This window comes from Mesocricetus auratus, unplaced genomic scaffold, assembly GCF_017639785.1.
Source record: "Mesocricetus auratus isolate SY011 unplaced genomic scaffold, BCM_Maur_2.0 Super-Scaffold_100013, whole genome shotgun sequence".
NCBI lineage: Eukaryota > Metazoa > Chordata > Mammalia > Rodentia > Cricetidae > Mesocricetus > Mesocricetus auratus.
Window position 1 is genome coordinate 54210856 of NW_024429196.1, and position 19289 is coordinate 54230144.

General features: G+C 41.6%; 1 pseudogene; it reads left to right on the top strand.

Annotated features, from left to right (window-relative positions):
- The first annotated feature begins 10200 nt into the window (after nucleotides 1-10200).
- LOC121143593 lies at nucleotides 10201-14415 on the top strand (annotated as a pseudogene).
- Nucleotides 14416-19289: the final 4874 nt, after the last annotated feature.

The window sequence follows — 19289 nt, forward strand, 5'->3', positions numbered from 1 at the left end:
AATGGCTCTATACTGAGCACTTACAGGGTGGCAGCCCCTGAATGGAACACTGCACGCATTGTTTCAGTATTCCTCACACCCTTAAGAAGTAGGAAGTAACTATTTTCTAGACAAGGAAGTTTGAGCACAGGAAAGTTAAGTCACTTGTTTAATGGTTTCTTAGCGAATAAAGGACATCGCCGTGAATAAAACCCAACCCATGTTTATTTTACAACAAAACCGTGCCTTGTCATTTGCAGAATAAACATGAATAAAGTCAACAAATGCTTATGGTCTGTTTGCCATATGCTGTGTTTCTGACCCAAAGGAATGCCAGGCTAAATTCTGCCAACTCCCAACTCCCTTCAAATAAGGTGCTTGTGGTGTGCATTTCTACCGAGAGCAAACATCCCATCTCAGGAAACCAGGTGTCAGAGCATTTTGGTTGGAAGTAGGACAGGGTTTAACCTTCCGATACATCTCCCAGTGACCTACTGTAAAGTATTTGATGTGTTAGACCATACCTAACCTGAAAGATCCTACTGGGAATTTTTTAAGACCAGATAGCTGAGTGTTAGTTCATTTAAATTTGCATGTTTCTGATGACTTGTAAGTTGAGCACTTCTTCCTAATGGTTATCTGACTAATTTTATTTTATTTTTCTGAGTTGCCATGTCTTTTGCTTATTTTTTATTGGCTTAATCTTTTCATAGCATTTTATAGTGTTTAAAGTATTTTATTTTAAGTATGGTAGATGTCATTTTCTGTGTTATAAAAATTCTCTCCTATTAAGTTGTTTTTCAGTTTGTTTCCTTTCTGCTAACTTGTTTAAAATCATACTCCTCAAAGAAAATTAAATGACTGTCCTCCAACCTTTTCTTGTGTTTGTATTTTTATATAAAAATTATAATGTTCTTAAATTGACAAAGATCTCAAAGCCATGTATTGTTTGTCCTTTCCACATTGATTCAATATTTTGTCTTCATTTATCTTAAATTGCAATTTATAGGTGAATTTTATATAAGACTTTTTCCATTTCCTTAATTAGCTACCCACTTTTCAATACTAAATTTAAAATAAAAGCTGTGTCAAGTATTTAGCATTTGTGATATCTCTTATTTCATATCTCTATTAGTTTTCATTTTTTTCTATTATGCATTTTTCTCTTTCTCAAAAATATCAGAATCTTGGTTAAGTGTAGCTTTAACAGTATAGCACTAGCCCAATCCTTGCTCAACCCTCTTCTGCCCTCCCCTCTCCCCCCCAAAAAAAGAAGAAAAGGAAAACAGAATTATCATGCTAAACTCATTACACTGGAATATTTTCATAGCAAAAAATAACATTATCTTAATGGGATAACATAACATTTATATAAATATTTATAAAATTGCTTCCCAACTATTTCAAGTTTTTTGTGCTTATAATGTTGAATCATTATTTCTGATTTATACAAGGTATTTTTCTTGATATCTGCTACCTGTTGTTGCTGGAAAAAACAAAAACAACAACAAACTATTGAGTCTTATAACTCAGTTCCTTTGCTTGTTTGGTGGGTTTTTCAAGAGAGGGTTTCTGTGTAGCTCTGGCTGTCCTGGAACTGACTCTGTATACCAAGCTGGCCTCGAACTCAGAGATTCACCTGATTCCTGTGCTGGAGTTAAAAGTGTGTTCTTTATATATTTCAGAAAGTCCTCTCTGATCTAATGAGCTAGTTGAACCTATCTTGTCTTTATAATGCTAACAGTTGGTTTGCTTGCTTACCTGTTTTGAAGTTTATGCTGAACTCAGAGCACAGGATCAAGACAGTTATAATTCTAGCATGAATGCTGGACAGAGCTATAGACAGTGGATGATTGCTGAGAAAGAGAGTCACTCTTTTTGGGGGGCATGGCCACACTCTTGTGTATATAGGAAGCACCATCAGAACTTAAGGATTATTAATTTTATAAAGGAGGACATGAAGTTGGGAGAGTAATGGTACATGGTATGATAAAAACACATTGTGTAAATACACTAAATTTTCAACACATAAATGAACAGTTATTTTAAAATCCCCATTTTAAATGTTACTTGGGTGGTTTTCTTAAACAGGGAATGATAATAATCTAAGAAGTGTCAGTCTCCAACCTTTTCTTTTCACAAACTCCTTTTTACATCTTAGAAATATAAAGATGTGAACTTTGGACTTTATCTCACTAAGAAGTATACTGTAAGTGTGTTATATATGCTCATGTCGAGTTTTTTTTACATACTTGTCCTTGTCATCTTGTATCCAAAGATAGAATTAACAAAATCTATGACCATTTTCCTTACATATTTTAAGTTCTTGAATATTATTACTAATATTAATCTATGTGTATGCATATAACCATGTCATGTATACTAATACAGTTATTCATTTTACTTCTGCTCTTTTGAAAAACAGGTGTTACAGATTCTTATATTTGTGAAGCTGAAGTAAATACAACTCTAACAATTTGAAACTAAGTGAGGAAAGTGTTCATTTTGAAAACCTGCTTAAGGGCTGGAGAGATGGCTCAGAAGTTAAGAGCACTGCATGTTCTTCCAGAGGTCCTGAGTTCAATTCCCAGCAACCACATGGTGGCTCACAACCATCTATAATGAGGTCTGATGCCTTCTCCTGAGGTACATGCATGTACACAGATAAGAAACTGTATGCATAATAAATAAATAACTAAAAAAGAAAAAACCTGCTTAAAGAATTAAAAAGTCATCAGACTATCCTAATGTGACTCAGTGCATAAAAATGAATCTTCCCTTTTACATGTATTTGGAAAAATGAATTACAAAATGTCTTGGTTTGGAAAAAAATGGCCCCCAAAGGGAGTGGCACTGTTACGAGGTGCAGCCTTGTTGGAGTAGGTGTGGTCTTGTTGGAAGAAGTGTATCACTGTGGAGGCAGGCTTTGAGGTTTTGTATAATGCTCGAGCCAGTCCCAGTGAGACAGACCACTCCCTATTGTCTGTGGGTCAAGATGTAGGGTGCTCAATTCCTACTCCAACATCATACCTGCTTGCATGGGACACCACCATGTTGTACCCTGGTGATAATGGACTAAACCTCTGAAAATGTAAGCCATCTCAATTAAATGTTTCCCTTTTCTAAGATTTTCCATTATCATGGTATCTCATCACAGCAATAGAAACCCTAACTAAGACAACGGGTAGACAAATAACCAAGTGACCCAAAAGTGAGAAGATTAAAGACAGGAGAAAACTGGTATAACTGACTTACACACACACACACACACACACACACACACACACACACACACACACATCTTAAAGTAATGACAGTTTCTAAATGCCTATTATAATAAGACTTAGCTTTCAACAAATAATCTGTTTAAAAAGCATAGAACAAATCTTACCTATATTTATACTAGGTATTTAAGATTTTAAGATATTATATGTATGATTTCTATGTTTCAGCTGCAGCTTCCTGGTTTTCATTTTGATTGTAACTGCTTTATTAAAACAGTGTTTTCTAAATTATGTAAAGAAAAATAATACAAAAAAATCACCAAATAAGAAAAAGATATATAAAAGTTATAAAATTGTTTTTGGCAAAGAAGGATTAAAAAAAGAAACCTACATGTTTTATAAGATATGCTGTTGTTAAGTGCTCAAAAAATTCTAAACTTTTTCTAAATAAACAAAATGTAAATTTGAGATTTTTTTTACAGAAAATAAAATGGACTGACCTATATATAAGAATATTTTCATGTGATTTCCTGGGCTTATCCCCCAGACCTTCTTCCTTCTAGCTGAAATCTATGATATTGGAAAATATGATATATCTTCTGATTAAGTCAATTTTCTATTCAGTTTTGGTTTGGTTTTTGTGTTTATTTGTTGTTGCTTTGATTCACTACTAGGATTGAGCCCAAGTTTCATGCATGTTGGTTCCCAACATGATTTCAGTTTTACTTGGGTTGAGTTTAAATCAATCAGGGAAAAGCTGAACAAAACATTACAACTCATTTCTTGAGATTCTAAAGTAAAAATGTTATTGCAACTTTTCTTGCTTCTTAATCACATATTTTATGAGACAATCTTGAGAAAATCCAAAATATCCCTGCTTTGTGGGAAAGGGAAGAAAATTGATCCATTTATTAAGTGACAAAATTTCATATAAACAATATATATAAATTAATAAAATTGAAAAAGTCTCATCTAAAATATGACAAATGGAAGTTTTACAATGTTGCTTTAATTTGTATTTCTGGTGCTAACAATGGCTATTGTAACTGTAGACAGGTACTGACTTTTTAAAGTCCTGTAACATCTGGGGGCTGGTAGTGATGCATGCCTTTAAATTCCATCACTCTGGAAGCAGATCTCTTTGAGTTCAAGGCCAGCTTGGTCTACAGAGCAAGTTCCAGTCCAGTCAAGTCTACACAAAGAAATGGTGTCTCAAATGCCGCGTCTGCTGCACAGCCTGTGTCCGAGAATGTGCAGAGGGTGTTGGGGATTGACTACACAGAGACTCATTCAACGGTGTAAAGAAAAACTTTAAGCAGGCCCCAAAAAGGCTCAAGAAAACTTCCCAAGAAAGGCCTCCCTCCAGAAAAGCTTCTGCTCTCTCCTCTACCCCTGGCTGGTTCTGCTCTGACACCAAAAACTGATCTGGGTGTGTCAGAAGAGGCGGTTAGTCTTTGGACAAGGTCGAGGTCAGGGCGGTTCCCGTGGGCCAGCCCTTTTCAGGAACTTATTGCCCCTGGCATTGTATTGTTTTTAGTAAACATGTTTTTAGTAAACATTGTCTTACAGCTGCCTACTCCCAGGCTGATGGGGGAGTAGGTCTTTGAACAAGGTCTGGTGTCCCCACAATTCCCCCTTTTTTATTTTCTAATGAGGCACTCCTGGCTTAGGTCAAGTAGGGTTACCCTCCCCTGCCCATCTTTGGGGGACCTTGTAACCCCTGTCTTAGGAGGGAGGGGTCTTCCCCACAGGTTGTCCGTCAATGGAGGAACTTCATCCTTAAATCATCTGTAACCAAACTTCATGGCTATCGGGATTGCCATGGGCTAAGCTAAGCAATACTTGGTTACGGGTCTCTTGCCTCTGGAACAAGGCACGTTTGAGCTTGGCATAAAGCCAGAATGCCTACCACCACTGCCACCATTTCCAGGACCCCCATTGACATAGCGCCTCTCCATCACCGTACCCATCACCAGATCTGGGCCATAACATTCTACCAGCCTTCGTCTGTTACAAGAGTAACCCGCATGTGATTTACATTTACAATTTGATGGTCAAAACAGTGATAAAGTTTACAATCGTTCTAAGATCTGCTCAGGAAAGCATTTAGAAAGTGCACTTGCACAGATACATTGGGCACAATCATTGATGTTACACATGTAACATTATAAAAAATATGAACAAGAGGCTTGTTGCACTATCCACAGAGCACCAATTTGTTCCTGTGGTGATGCAGTTTGTTGATTTAACGTCATTAGCCTCAGCTGAATATGTGACTTGAGCCAAAGGTCTCCTTTTTGTCGCATTAGGACAAGTTGCATTTCTCCAGATAAATACACTGGCATAAGCGCGATTCCAGAAACAGGAACCACCAAGTCTGATATTTCAAGTGACCATGTCCTGTTCAAATACTGAAAAGAGGCTTTTGCCACTCATCACAGTCCATACCAATGTCTAAATGTTTTAAATGGGTCCTTTTTTCCCCTAAAGGGAAAAACTGGCAAAATGAATTCTGTTGTTTCAAGGTGTGTCAAGGGCAGACAGTTAGTCTTTCCAGTTCTCTGTTGGCTTCCGGATGAAAACTCACAGGTACGGGAGGTTGATGCAGCAGGCCTGTTGAGAAACTGGAAATCCCGACCGACTGTTTTCTTTCTTTCTCAGGCTGTAGATTCGATGACATCAAGGGTCAGGAACACTGATTTAGGAGATCTCACTCAAACTGGCTTAGGTAGGCTCCCATGGTCTCAGGTCCAGTTTTTCTCTGCTCCATGCATCTCACCAAATGGTCTGACAGCTGCCAAAACTTTATTCTTTCCCTGCAAGAAAACACAAGCTTGCCCTCGACCCCAAATTAGGGTCTTCTCCACTGTCTAGTGCATGGATGTCTCCATTTGACCTGAGCAATGGTTGCTCAAGTTCCATCATGCCAGAATCTGTCTGAAGCAGATTGCTCACTGGCATTCAAATTTAAAATTTTAAATGAGGAGTGTATTATTTGATGAGTCATGTGGGGACTGGGGACATTACTCCCCCTTTTTTAGTTTCTAAATTTTGTTTGAACTGTTGAAGCTGGACCATAACAGTAGAAGGATTTGTCTACCCTCCTTAGTTAATTATCTAGGTGAATTGGGATCACTATCTAGATTATTAGTAGATGCTCTTTAAAAAGGACATATCCATTAAATATTTCCCAAAAAACTTCTGAAAATCACTCAAAGATTGTAAACTATACTGTGTCCCAAACAACTTTTGAAAATTATTTGAAGTCTGTGAGCCGTCTTTCCAATCTAACCTGTAGAATTCTCACTAGCTGACAAGGTCTCATTTGCATCTTAACTTTTCTGTTAAGACATTAACCGACTGGATGGATGTTCCCTTTGGCTATATCTAAAGCAATCTAGGTGGCTTTTTAACTATTTTTGAAGGGATTTAAGTATCCTTTTAATCATATAAGCAGTTCACACTCACGCATTCACAATCACATTTCATATATACCGGTGTGGCCACACCATACATTCAGAACATACATGCATCTTTCAGTCATCCTTTTTCCCTAGGTCATGATTAGTCTGTTGAAACTTCCTTAATTAAAATCTCTGTAACAGAACAACTCCAGCCAATCCTTGAACTAAAAAGGTTAAAAAGTCCTATATGCCCCTTATCATTCCTCCATTTGAGCTACAGTCATGGGGTACAGCCATACCTACTCCTTGTAACTTTGTAAATGCAAGGTGGAGAGGCCAGGCTTTTGGCCACAAGTTTTAGAGATGACTCACAAAATAGAACTTAAATGCAAACAAAATTTTCCATTCCATATACCTTTGTCTTTTTCTTTACTTAATACCAGTACCTCATTTACTGTTACCAATTTTTTTTTATCATTGTTCAATTCCCATGTGTTTGTGGGCTTTCTTTTTTTTATTTTAATTTTAAATAGCTTGTTTTACATGTCAATCCCAGTTCCCTCTCCCTCCCCTCCTCCCGCACTCCCCTTCCACCCTCCCTCCCACCCTATTGCCAAATCCTTCCACATAGGGGATGTCTAGAGTCTATCATTTTACTCTTGGTAGGGTCAAGGCACTCCCCTAAGAGTCCAGGCTGAGAGAGCATCTCTCTTTGTGCTATAGGCACATGAAGACAGATTGTATACCAGGGATAGACACTGATCCACAGCTCAGAGCCCCATAGGTTGTCCAGGCCTTCTCACTGACATTCACATTTGGGGGGTCCAGATCAGTCCCATTCTGGCCTCCCCACTGTCGGTCTGGGGTCCAAGAGCACTCCCCTGTTCAGATCAGCTGTCTCTGCTGGTTTTGCCAGCCCATTCTTTGCCAATTTGCTCATCATTCCTCTCTCTCTGTCACTGGGTTCCTTGGGTTCAGTTCAGTGTTTAGTTGTGTGTTTGCCTCTGCTTCCATCAGTCCCAGGATGAAGGCTCCCGGATAGTTATAGACATCAAGTTCATTATCAGGAATGGGCATTCGAGGTGGTCCTTCCACTATTGCTTAGCTTGTTACCAATTTTTTTGATTCACCCTTTTTTTTTTTTTTTTTTTTGAGACAGGGTTTCTCTGTATTGTTTGGAGGCTGTCCTGGAACTTTCTCTCTAGATCAGGCTGGCCTTGAACTCAAGAGATCTGCCTGCCTGTGTCTCCCGAGTACTGGGATTAAAGGTGTGCTGGGATTAAAGGCGTGTGCCGCCAATGCCCGGCTATTCACCCATTTTCAATCCATCCTCCAACCCAGGATGTTTCCTCAGGCAAAAAGCCTTAAGATTTACACAATCCACCCTCCAACTAAGGGCAGTCTCTTGGGTTCCCCTCTTTCCTGACCTTGGTGTCAGGCTAACGCCTAGAGATTTAATGTAATCCACCCCCCAATTGAGGGCAACCTCTCAATTTTTCTTTCTTACTGGAGATTTAATCCAATCCACCCTCCAACTGAGGGCGATCTCTCAAGGTCCCCTTACTTTCCTGACCTTAGTCAGGCAAAGGCCTGGAGATTTAATCTGGTACCCCTAGCTTGGTACCCCTTTTTAACACATCCACATAGCCTTATTTACTGGCCAGCCTTTTTAGATCTCTCAGTTCCCCTTTACTTTCCTGACCTCAGTGGATCAGGCGAAAGACTGGAGATTTTTTATTTTATTTCTTATTTTACCTTTCTTTTCTTTCTTTCTTTCTTTTTTTTTTTTTTTGAGACTGGGTTTCTCTCTATCCTTTTGGAGGCTGTCCTGGAACTCGCTCTATAGACCAGGATGGCCTCGATCCTACCTACCTCTGCCTCTGGAGTGTTGGGATTAAAGGCGTGTGCCAACAATACAGGCTCTCTGAAAATCATGGCAAACATCCTTCCAATCTGGGACATTTAAGCCTCCTCCAGTAATGAACCATGGACTCGCTCGTTCAATCCATTTTAAAAAGCCTTCCATGGTTGTAGTCCCCTGTTCTTCAAATAACTTTTTTACGTGATAATGTAATTTAAACTTCCAGGGACTATTTCCCATCGTTTCTTTTCCTATTTTCCCCCCATCTGTCCCTGGCTGGCAAAAGGGATGACCCCATCCACTTACCTTGCTTTCACATCTCAGTGGGACCTCCAATTGCCACGCCCGCTGCGCAGCTGTGTCCAAGAATGTGCAGAGGGTGTCGGGGATTGACTACACAGAGACTCATTCAACGATGTAAAGAAAAACTTTAAGCAGGCCCCAAAAAGGCTCAAGAAAACTTCCCAAGAAAGGCCTCCCTCCAGAAAAGCTTCTGCTCTCTCCTCTACCCCTGGCTGGTTCTGCTCTGACACCAAAAACTGATCTGGGTGTGTCAGAAGAGGCGGTTAGTCTTTGGACAAGGTCGAGGTCAGGGCGGTTCCCGTGGGCCAGCCCTTTTCAGGAACTTATTGCCCCTGGCATTGTATTGTTTTTAGTAAACATGTTTTTAGTAAACATTGTCTTACAGCTGCCTACTCCCAGGCTGATGGGGGAGTAGGTCTTTGAACAAGGTCTGGTGTCCCCACACTCAAAAACCCAGAATAAATAAATAGAATAAAAATAAAGTCCTGTAATAAAATCAACCTCACATAGAATGAATGAATGTAAAAGGTGATGAGAATACGCAAAAAGCAGAAATTATCAAGTGATTACTCACAATGGCCTACACTGTAGTCACCTACTCTAGAGAGCTGTATGGTTTGTATGAACATCTCTAGGATCCATTATAAACCTTATAGACTTTAGGGGGCAAAGGAAAAGAAAAAAGAGATAGAAAACTAGGGAGCATTCAAGTGAATGGAAAGTCTCAGGCATTTTAGGAAAATATTCACACCTCCTTAACTGCCATTCCCTTTATCTTGATTCAAAGCCCTTAGGCATGGGAGACACCAGAAACTGTTATTTGCCACAAAGGACTCTTCAGGCTCCACTCAATCAAACTACAGACATGAATTTATACTGCTAAAAAAGGTAGCGAACCCAGGCTTCTAGCTCCTGAGGACTGTATGCCTTATATCGTCAAACATTCCCAGAACACATCCATGGATTCCCAGCTAATGCTTGCTGAATTGAAACTTGATGGGAAACAGATAGCACAGTTCTCCTATTAGTTGTGTTTTGTGAGGGTAGCTTAACAATTAATCCATATGGACTATGACATTCAAGGTCAGGAATGTCCTTTCTCACTCCGTATTCCTGGAAGCCATTCCTAGCTTATTGTATTCAGTAATCATCTCTGGGTCTATGTCAGAGACTAGTCATCAGAACTACTGTAAAAAAGAGATTCAACGGCTAAGGATGATAGAGTACTTGTCTAGCATGCACAAAGCCCCTAACACCACATAAATTGGGTGTAATGGCAACACATGTAATATGAGTTCTAAAGTTGAGGCCAGCTTGGGATAGAGGAGACCTTGTCTCAGAGAGAGAGAGAGAGAGAGAGAGAGAGAGAGAGAGAGAGAGAGAGAGAGAGAGAGAGACATCCACACAGGGATAGAGACATACACACACAGAGAGAAAGACAGACAGACACAGAGAGACACGGACAGAGAGGGAATATCAAGCTGGGCCAGGCCGGACTACAAAATAAGACACTGTCTCAAATATCAAAATAAAAAGTAAACAACAAAAAATTCAAGAAAATCAAATGCTGCCCTTAAAAGTTTTAAAACATTGCATGTCAGGAGTAATACTTCTTTACTGTTCTCTTAAAGTCCAGTCAGTTTTTATGAAAAATGGTGAGCATTTTTAATTTTGGCTGAAGTTCAAGAAAAACAAAAGAGAACTAGTCGTAAATGTCGATTGAAGATTTTATTAACTCAGCCTTCACAGCAGATTTCTGTATGTACCTGTGCAGGCTGGGCACTGTTACTGCTAGGTAATGCTGACCGTTAGGTTCAGTATATCAGAAAACACAACTCAGAATATCTGGACATATCACTCCAAATAGACTGTTTGGCACATTAACTATTTAAACTTGGTTAATTTGAGTAACTTTGAGCATAGCACTAGAAAGCTAATTGTTGCAAAAATAAGGTTTTTTTTTTTTTTTTTAGCTAAAATAGAATTTTCTACTAGCAAAGGCTTTTCTGGGAAAAAGCTGACCCCACATAACTCATCACCTGAGAGATTTTTTTCCCAGTGCTGGGATCCAGCTCCAAGTCCTCATGAATGCTAAGTGTACATTGTACCTTTGAATACACCCCTCCCATAAGACTATTGTCTGCAGAAAAAGAAACTTTCATTCATAAAGCAATCTCTTCTCCTTGTGGACAAGCCTGGCATGGTGCTAAGTCAGGGTCAAAGGCTAGCTCTTTCACAAACCTTGTACCTCCTCTGTGTGTCCATTCACTCAAGCTCCATCCTAAAAGAATCTGATGAGCCTTGAAGGCAGTACCTTCAGGAACAGCTGGCCTGCTTCTGTCCCTTCTCTTTCTCTGGTTACAAGCTGGAAGCCTGCTCTTCATGTCACCTAGACTGTAAAGGAATACACACCCATGAAATCCCACCAAAGACCTTCTCTTTGGGTTTCAGGAGAGTTCTCAGTCATGCATTTCCACAGGGAGACAGTAGGGTAGCCCCATCATGTCAGCAGTTCTCTTCAGTAGTCTTCCAAGCACTCTGCAGCTTCCACTTCTGGTCCCCTATGGCCTTTGCCATAGGTGCTGTCCCTCCTGTTTACCTAATCTGGGTTACACTACCCCTTGACCCCAAGTGTGCAGTGTCTCAGGCACTTGACTGAAAATTCTCTTAGACATTCAGTTTTCTCTAAGTGTGTGTGTGTGTGTGTGTGTGTGTGTGTGTGTGTGTGTGTGTGTTCCTTTGTGCACGCGCATGCATACACTCTGGTACTTGACTGGATGTCAGAGGACAATTTACAGCCACCATTTCTCTTCTAAAGATTGAACACAGTTGTTTGAGCCCTGCAGCAAGTACCTTACTGGCCGAGCCATCTCACCAACCTGAACATCCTTTTTCAATTGGAGACTGCAGCAGGTATACTGCCGTAGGCTTTCAAGGGAAATGAACAGGCATAACAGGAAAATGAGAGCACACTTACTATGCAGGCCTGTGGCCCTGCTGCTAGAATTGCACTTCAAGCCCAACCTGAGACCTGACTTGCATCAGTGCATCCATTCCCCTTAACCCCACCATTACCAGACAGGAGGACCCAGCTTCTCTATTAGCCACGTGTAGCTCTACTTATTGGAAACCCATCGTTTGTGGGGTCAATTGTATTTGTCTCAGCTTTCAGGCAGGAGAGAAGGGCCAGGGGGTGGTTCAGAGAGCCACCTATGGTCCTTGCAGAGCTAAGGGGAGGAGAAGTCAGGCCACCACAACAGACAGCAAATGTCAGAGTCCAATGAAAACTGCAAGATGCAATCAGGGGGTCTCTGAAATCTAAGCTCTCAAGAGGGATTCTGGCTTGTAACTATGCAGGGTACATAAGACCCTGGGGTGGATCCATAGCACTGTAAAAAGAAACCAAATAAGATAAAAATAAAATTTCAAGACGGAATACTGCCAGATTTTTAGGGCATGGTTACCAGAGGTGGACCCCGGAGGTGAAATATAAAACCAAGCAGTGATTTTTTTTAAAAGAACATTTGTTTGTATAACTTGTGGCAATTTTTCAAAATTTATTTGTATTCATTATCTAAACATCAAACATATTAGTAAATTATCTTGTTACATTTGTGTATATTTTTATCAGATTTAGTTAGACCTATCTCTAATACCAGTCAGCCATATTATCATAAAGAGTTTGGGTTTTGGTTGGCATTATTGTCAGTGATTTTCTCTCACTAAGTTGCCTGCAATCTTCAGGGTAGCATCTTGTGGTTAAGACTTTGGTGTGGAGGTTAGCATTTAAACTCCAGTTGATCTTCTCTGTGGATCATACTATCTCAGACCCAGAAAGTGTTCTCCCCATGGGACATGAAGTACTGGGTAAGGTTCAAGCAGGTTCTCTTAGTTATGGATATATTTGGTTCTAATTATTTTGATACAGAAATGTATAGATAATTCAGATCAGATGTGTCCACTAGTGCTGTCATCTGGCATCAGACCTCAACCTTGACCTTGTCGTGAGCATCTAAACCATGAGAACGCTGTAATTTTTGGTTGCCTGTTTGCTATTTGTTTGTGGCAACTGAGCTCAAACTCAGGCCTTCACATATGCTAAGCTCCTCTCAAGCCCTTCACCTTGACATCTCTATGTCACTTGTCATGGCCCAGCACTCTTCAGGAATCTGACCTGCAAGGTCCCTCCCACAACTTTTTATCAGACTTCCTTTTTCTTTCTTTCATATTTAGCCTGCCTAATTTCAGGGTGCTTCACCCATTTTTTGGTAGTTAGGGGGGCTGAAGTGTGTAAATCAAAAGCCCATTGTATAAGGCAATTTCATAAACGTTCAAACAAAAGGTACACATTAGATGAAATAGAGTGTCTAGCCACAGGAAGGGTCAAGATGAAGCACAGTGCCAGCCTTAGTAACTCCCCCGGCAAACCCCACACTCCCTCAATTCATCGCAGTCTTCCTCTTGAATGCCCATCTGGGACCTTTCAGTCTCTGGTCTTTGGACATGCAAAACTGATGAAGGCAAGGGCATGACCAGGGAGGGCCAGAGCCCTTCATGTAAAAGTAGACACTACATAATAGAAAGATGCCTTTGGTCTCATTCTATAGTCCAGCTGGCATGAAACTGGCACCCTCAAGTTTCAGCATTCCAAGCACACACAGGCTTTTATGAAATTGCCTATACAATAGGTTTGTCTTCCATGGTCCCAGTCTTCAGTGGAGGCGGGGAACCCCGAAGGCCCAGGGCTGGGAAAGGTTGGGACACTGCTGACTACAGCCGGGGGCGGAAACCTGGAGCCACCAGCGCTCACTGCAGCAACCGCGCCAAAAATGATTGTCAGTGAACAATGTAGCCAGCTCTCACTTAGCAGAAGCGCTGGCCCGCGCGTGCTGAGAACCGTAAACGTTTTTTGTTTGTTTGTTTTTTGTTTGTTTGTTTGTTTTTGGTTTTTGGTTTTTCGAGACAAGGTTTCTCTGTATTGCTTTGGAGCCTGCCCTGGAACTCACTCTGTACACCAAACTGGTTTTGAACTCACAGAGATCCATCTACCTGCCTCTGCCTCCGGAGTGCTGGGATTAAAGGCGTGCACCACCAACGCCCAGCTAGACAGTCAAAGGTCAAAGTTTTGATGAGAAAATTGAATCTGGGACCATGGAAGACAAGACGTTGGTAAGTACCTAAACAGAAGACAGAAGTAGTATGCAGTGTGCCCACCCAGGTGATCTGCACGGCCTTCAGCAGCCACATCTTCGTTGTGGTGACCCAGTTCGGGAAGATGGGTACCACAAAAGTCCTCCTCGGGCAGGACGAGCCTCTCATCCACGTCTTTGTGAAGAACCTGGTAGCATTTGTCTCAAGAAGCAGGAAACAGAGCTGTCCTCCTGGCCATGGCTGTGAAGGACAAGAGCATGGAGGGGCTGAAGGCCCTGAAGGAGGTGATCCGGCTGTGCCAGGTGTGGTGACCTGCAGTGAGCGCATGGCAGTGGGATCTGGCGGACGCTCGGCAGGGCCTGTGAGACCCTCCTTTCCAGCGCCAGGACAGTCAAGTGGAGGCGCATTTTGGCTTTAGCCCTTGGAGCTGGAAACAACATTCAGATCTCAGGGGACTCTCCCCGTGTGGCTACTGTGTTCCACCTGGGGCACTGGAAACGGTTCTGAGCTGCAGCAGACATATCTACTGAGTGCAAATCATCAGCCAGTTTTGGGGACTGGCAGCCATAGGTGTTCAGCAGCACTTGTGGGGGGACTTTTTTTTTTAATAAATCTAAAATACTTTAAAAAAAAACTTTTACTGTCGTCCACACAAGTGTCCTTCACCGCCCTCCAGTTTCCTAATGTATGGGAAAACTCAGTAAGTTTAGTTTGAGTTCCACATCAACAGATTCAACTAACAAAGACTGCAAAATATTTGAGAAAAAAAATCTCCATCTTTAACTAATGTAGGTGCTTTGTTCTTCTGTAAGCGTGCAATGCATTACAAGTGTTTATTGTATGTGGCACCAGACGTGATCTAGGGAGGACTTCACAGGAAGAAGATGTGCATGGGTTCTGTCAGTGCTGTACCATTTTACACAAGGGAATTGAGTATCTGTGAGTTCTGATAGCTGAGGGGTCCTGGATCCAACTTCCTCACCCACTCGCATTGATACCAAGGACTGATTATGACACTAATGCCATGAGTTCAAAAGCTTGGGGAGCCCTGATAGACTTTGACCAATTTATTCAAATACTTTATATCTAAAATGCACATATTGGTTATCTTCAGCTTAGATAGTCTTAGAAATTTGGTGGGCATTTTTGCCCAAGGAACCCCTACCCTTAACTGCCCAGATCTAGGACAGCATGACACAACAGAATTTGCCGGAGCCTCTTGTTGCTGTGCTTCAGTTAGCTGCTTCTGTTGCCAATACTCTTCCCTGTGTGCTGTATTCATGCCATTCACTGCCAGGAGTGGTTAAAAATGAACTCCCCCATTTGGCATGGGATTGTCTCTTTCCTTCCCTGCTTGGTGTTTTGAACGAGGGCAGGGCCAATAAACCTGCTTATGCACTTATCACAGCTACAAGGTTGGGTCTCCTTTGTGTAAAGAATCATTCCTCTAGCAGTGATGACTATACATTTGAATCATCTGGGGAACTTTAAAAGTCCACCAGTGCCTGGGCTGGGCCAGATAAATGGATCTGGAACCACTGGGGCTGCTCTGGGCACCATGAAGTATTAAAGCTCCCAGATGCTTCCACACACAGCCCAAGTTGGGCTCTGCTACACTCAGATGTTTTTGCAACTGGAAAATTAGTTGTTGATTCAGCAGTACAACAACTAGCTTAGAAAATATTTAAATCTTCTTGTCACTGGCATGAGATTATCCTTTATAATCCTAAAAAATTTTCAATGAATTCTTCTTCTTGCCCTCCAGCTCTTTATAAATTCTTCCCCCTTCTGATCCCTAAATCTTATGTGATCCTTGGGGAAATGGTTGAATGTCTACCTCATCACATTCTTATGAGACAGACATGGGGAATATGACTAATCCACACTCGGGCCACAGCAGTGCCAGAGGCATAGACTCATTCTTTCCCTTTTTAGCATTTCTCATCACCTCACTCCATGAATATTGATGGGCTGCCAATTAGGTGCAAGGAAAGGCATACTCTTCCATATAGTGGTCATGAATGATGCTTAGGACACTCCTTTGCCTTTCAAAGTGTCCTTAGTCCAGTTTTTCTTGAACTAACTAAACCCAAGAGAGTGTGTAGTGCCTTGAGAGAGGTTTAGAGTTTTACACTTCAGGATGGTGAGAGCACATTAGGAAAGGTCGTAGGGCCAAGAGAAAAGCACCTGTCTAGTATGTGTAAAGCCTTCCTTCCATCTGGAGTACTAAACAAATGGAAAAGTCTTAAATGCTGGTCCCTTGGACTTCATAAGCAGTGGAGTTCATGAAATACGACAGGTGGCATGTTGGTATAACAAAGCCATCTGTTAGATTATTTTAGCATATGCAAGGGGATAAATTATGGCAAGTGAAGTATAATTCTAGTTAAGGCAAGGGGATTCTGTGAGAAAACTACTTAGTAGTTATCATTAAGAGCCTGACAAAAACTTGATGGTGGAAAGAAATCAGAATAAAGATTACTTTGAGTAGAAAAGGTTGCAAAAGTAGAGATAAGAGTTCAGGACAATGGTAATATATTCTTGCCTTTAAACTTTCTATTTATGTTTCAATGGTGCTAGGGATTGATCCCAGGGCCACACACGTGCTTTGGTATTTAGAATGTAATTGGCCCCTACAGCCCCAAAAGAGTAGCACTATTGGGATGTGTAGCCTTGTTAAGAGTAGATGTGGCATTGTTGAAGGAAGTATGTCACTGCGGGGCAGGCTTAAGCTTCACTTACTGTGGCAGTCCATTTCCTGTTGCCTCCTGATCAAGATGTAGCCAGCACCATGTCTACCTGCACACCTCCATGCTCCTCACCATGATGCTAATGGACTAAATCTCTGAAACTATAAGCCACCACCTCAATTAAATGTTTTCCTTATAAGAGTTGCTGTGGTCAAGAGCACAACCAGAGTTGCTGCTGTCTTTTCACAGCAATAGAAACCCTAACTGAGACACATGCTAAATATGTGTTCTACCTCTGTGCCACCAAGTTAGCCCCAGGGACCTTGATAAGGAGCTTATTTGTAAAAAAAAAAAATCAGTGGCTATATATGTAAGATTTGCATATCATATATAAATTTAATATAATAGAAACACTACAAACAAATATAGAACTCAGTTAAAGATCTGAATTTTGAAGTGTTGAGAGTGTATCAGTCTCTGTAGTTTACTTTGAAATGTATTAAAAATGAGAATGAATAGAAGGATGAAGAAGTGGGAAAGGGGACTTGGGTAATGTTAGGATCAGAGTTTGGGTCCCTAGGACCCACCCAAATGCCAGGTGGGGAGGGTCAACTCCTCTATTCCTAGCACTTGGGAGACAGACAGCAGACCCCCAGAGCAAGTTGGTTAGCTAAACTAGTCAAAATGCTGAACTCTCCGTGAGAGTGGAAGGAGATTAAGGAAGACACGTGACATCTGGCCTCTAAACACAGACATGTGCACATGTACTAACACATACAAATGTACTAATACATGTGAGCATGTATACATCACAAGCACATAAGACATGCAATAAAGAAAGAGAGAGAGGGATGGAGGAAGGAGGGGCAGAAAGAAGGGAGGGAGGGAGGGAGGGAGGGAGGGAGGGAGGGAGGGAAAGCAAGGGTAGTGGCATGACCACAGCAGAGCTCAGGTACCTGGTTTGCTTGCAATGCTGACTTTAAAATTCTTCTAACTTTGCTATTTGACTCTTTTTTTTCATATTTTTATTTAACTTTTTACACATGCCACTCTCAGTTCCCTCTCCCTCCTCTCCTCCCCTAACCCCCAATCCTCCCAACCCCTCACCCCCACTCCATCCCCACTCCACTCCCAGGGAGGGCAAGGGCTTCCATGAGGGATTTTCAGAGTCTGTCACATGATCCCATGCAGGGCCTAGGTCCTCCCCCATGTGTCCAGGCTGAGAGAGCATCCCTCCATGTGTAATGGGCTCCCGCAGTCCATTTATATGCCAGGAATAAATACTGCTCTACTCTCCAAGGTCCCATAGATTGCCAAGGCCTCCTCTCTGACACCCAAGTTTGTTGGGGGGGGTGTCTGGATCAGTACCATGCTGGCCCCTTAGTCATCAGTCTGGGGTCCATGTGTTCCCCTTTGTTTAGGTCAGCTGCCTCTGTGGGTTTCACCAGCCTGATCTTGATTCCTTTGGTCATTACTCCTCTTTGTAACTGGGTTCCAGGAGTTCAATTCGGTTCCCAGCTGTGGGTGCCTGCCTCTGCCTCCATCAGCCACTGGACGAGAGCTCTAGGATGGCATATTTGACTCTTTAAAAAATAGTAATAACAAAATGTGTGAGACCACAGGTTACAAGTAGAGTGAGGCCAGTGCGATTTTACAGCTTGAGTTGGTAACTGAATGGCATAAGGAGTATGGGCATAACTGAATTAGGGAAGGATGGACACAAAGCAGTGTAAGTTGCTGCGAACATCAGTGACCAGACCTCCAGGCATGTATGTTCGGGTGCCATTGATTGAGTCACACTATGCACCAGGTCCTGCCATTTGTGTTTTGTGTGGTTTCTCATCCTCAAAATCATTGCATGGGAAATACTATCAGATGCATTTAACAGGGAAGGAAACAAAAGCTGGTTAAGTAGTAAAAGGATTAAGGAAGTCAAATGAGGTCAGATAAAAGTTTTTCTGATAGGAGGTGAAAGTACACGGAGATAATTGTTTCTAAATTTTCCGTATTTGAGGTACAAAGTACAGTGTTTCCATGAACTCTGTAAAAATGCTTTCTATGTGAAGGCAAATCAATTCATCTTTTAAAAAATTACTTATTATTATTATTGGAGAGGGGCACAACATGTGTGGAGGTCATCAGACAACTTTGTGGAGTCCATTCCTTCCTTCCACCTTTATATGAGTTCCCTGGGATTAAACTCAGGTCACTAGGCTTACAGAGCAAGCAGCGTTCCCCACTGAGCCATCTCACCAGCCCCAACACATCCTTTTGCTCCCTTTGTTCCCTACCCACACCCTTCTGTTTGTAGAGCAAGTACCTGAGATCTGCTCTCTTTTAGCAATATCCAGTGCAGAATACAGTGCAGTGTTGTTCTCTGTATTGACTGTGCTGTGCGTCAGAGCACCAGGTTGACTCACTGTGCACAGCTGCAGCTCTGAACCCTTCCAGCAACAACTTCCCATTTCCTCCAGTTCTGCCTCTGATGAACACCACTCAATCCTGGTAGGAGCCCACAGTGACACCATTCCATCTTGACTTAAGGTCAGAGAGTTCAAGCTTGTTCTTGCTTCTCAAGGCCAAATAACAGGATGTTTGGCCAAAGGATGATTACCAAATTTTTTTTTTAATTTTAGAAGCACCCTTATTTACATACCAATTCCCCCATTCCCTTGCC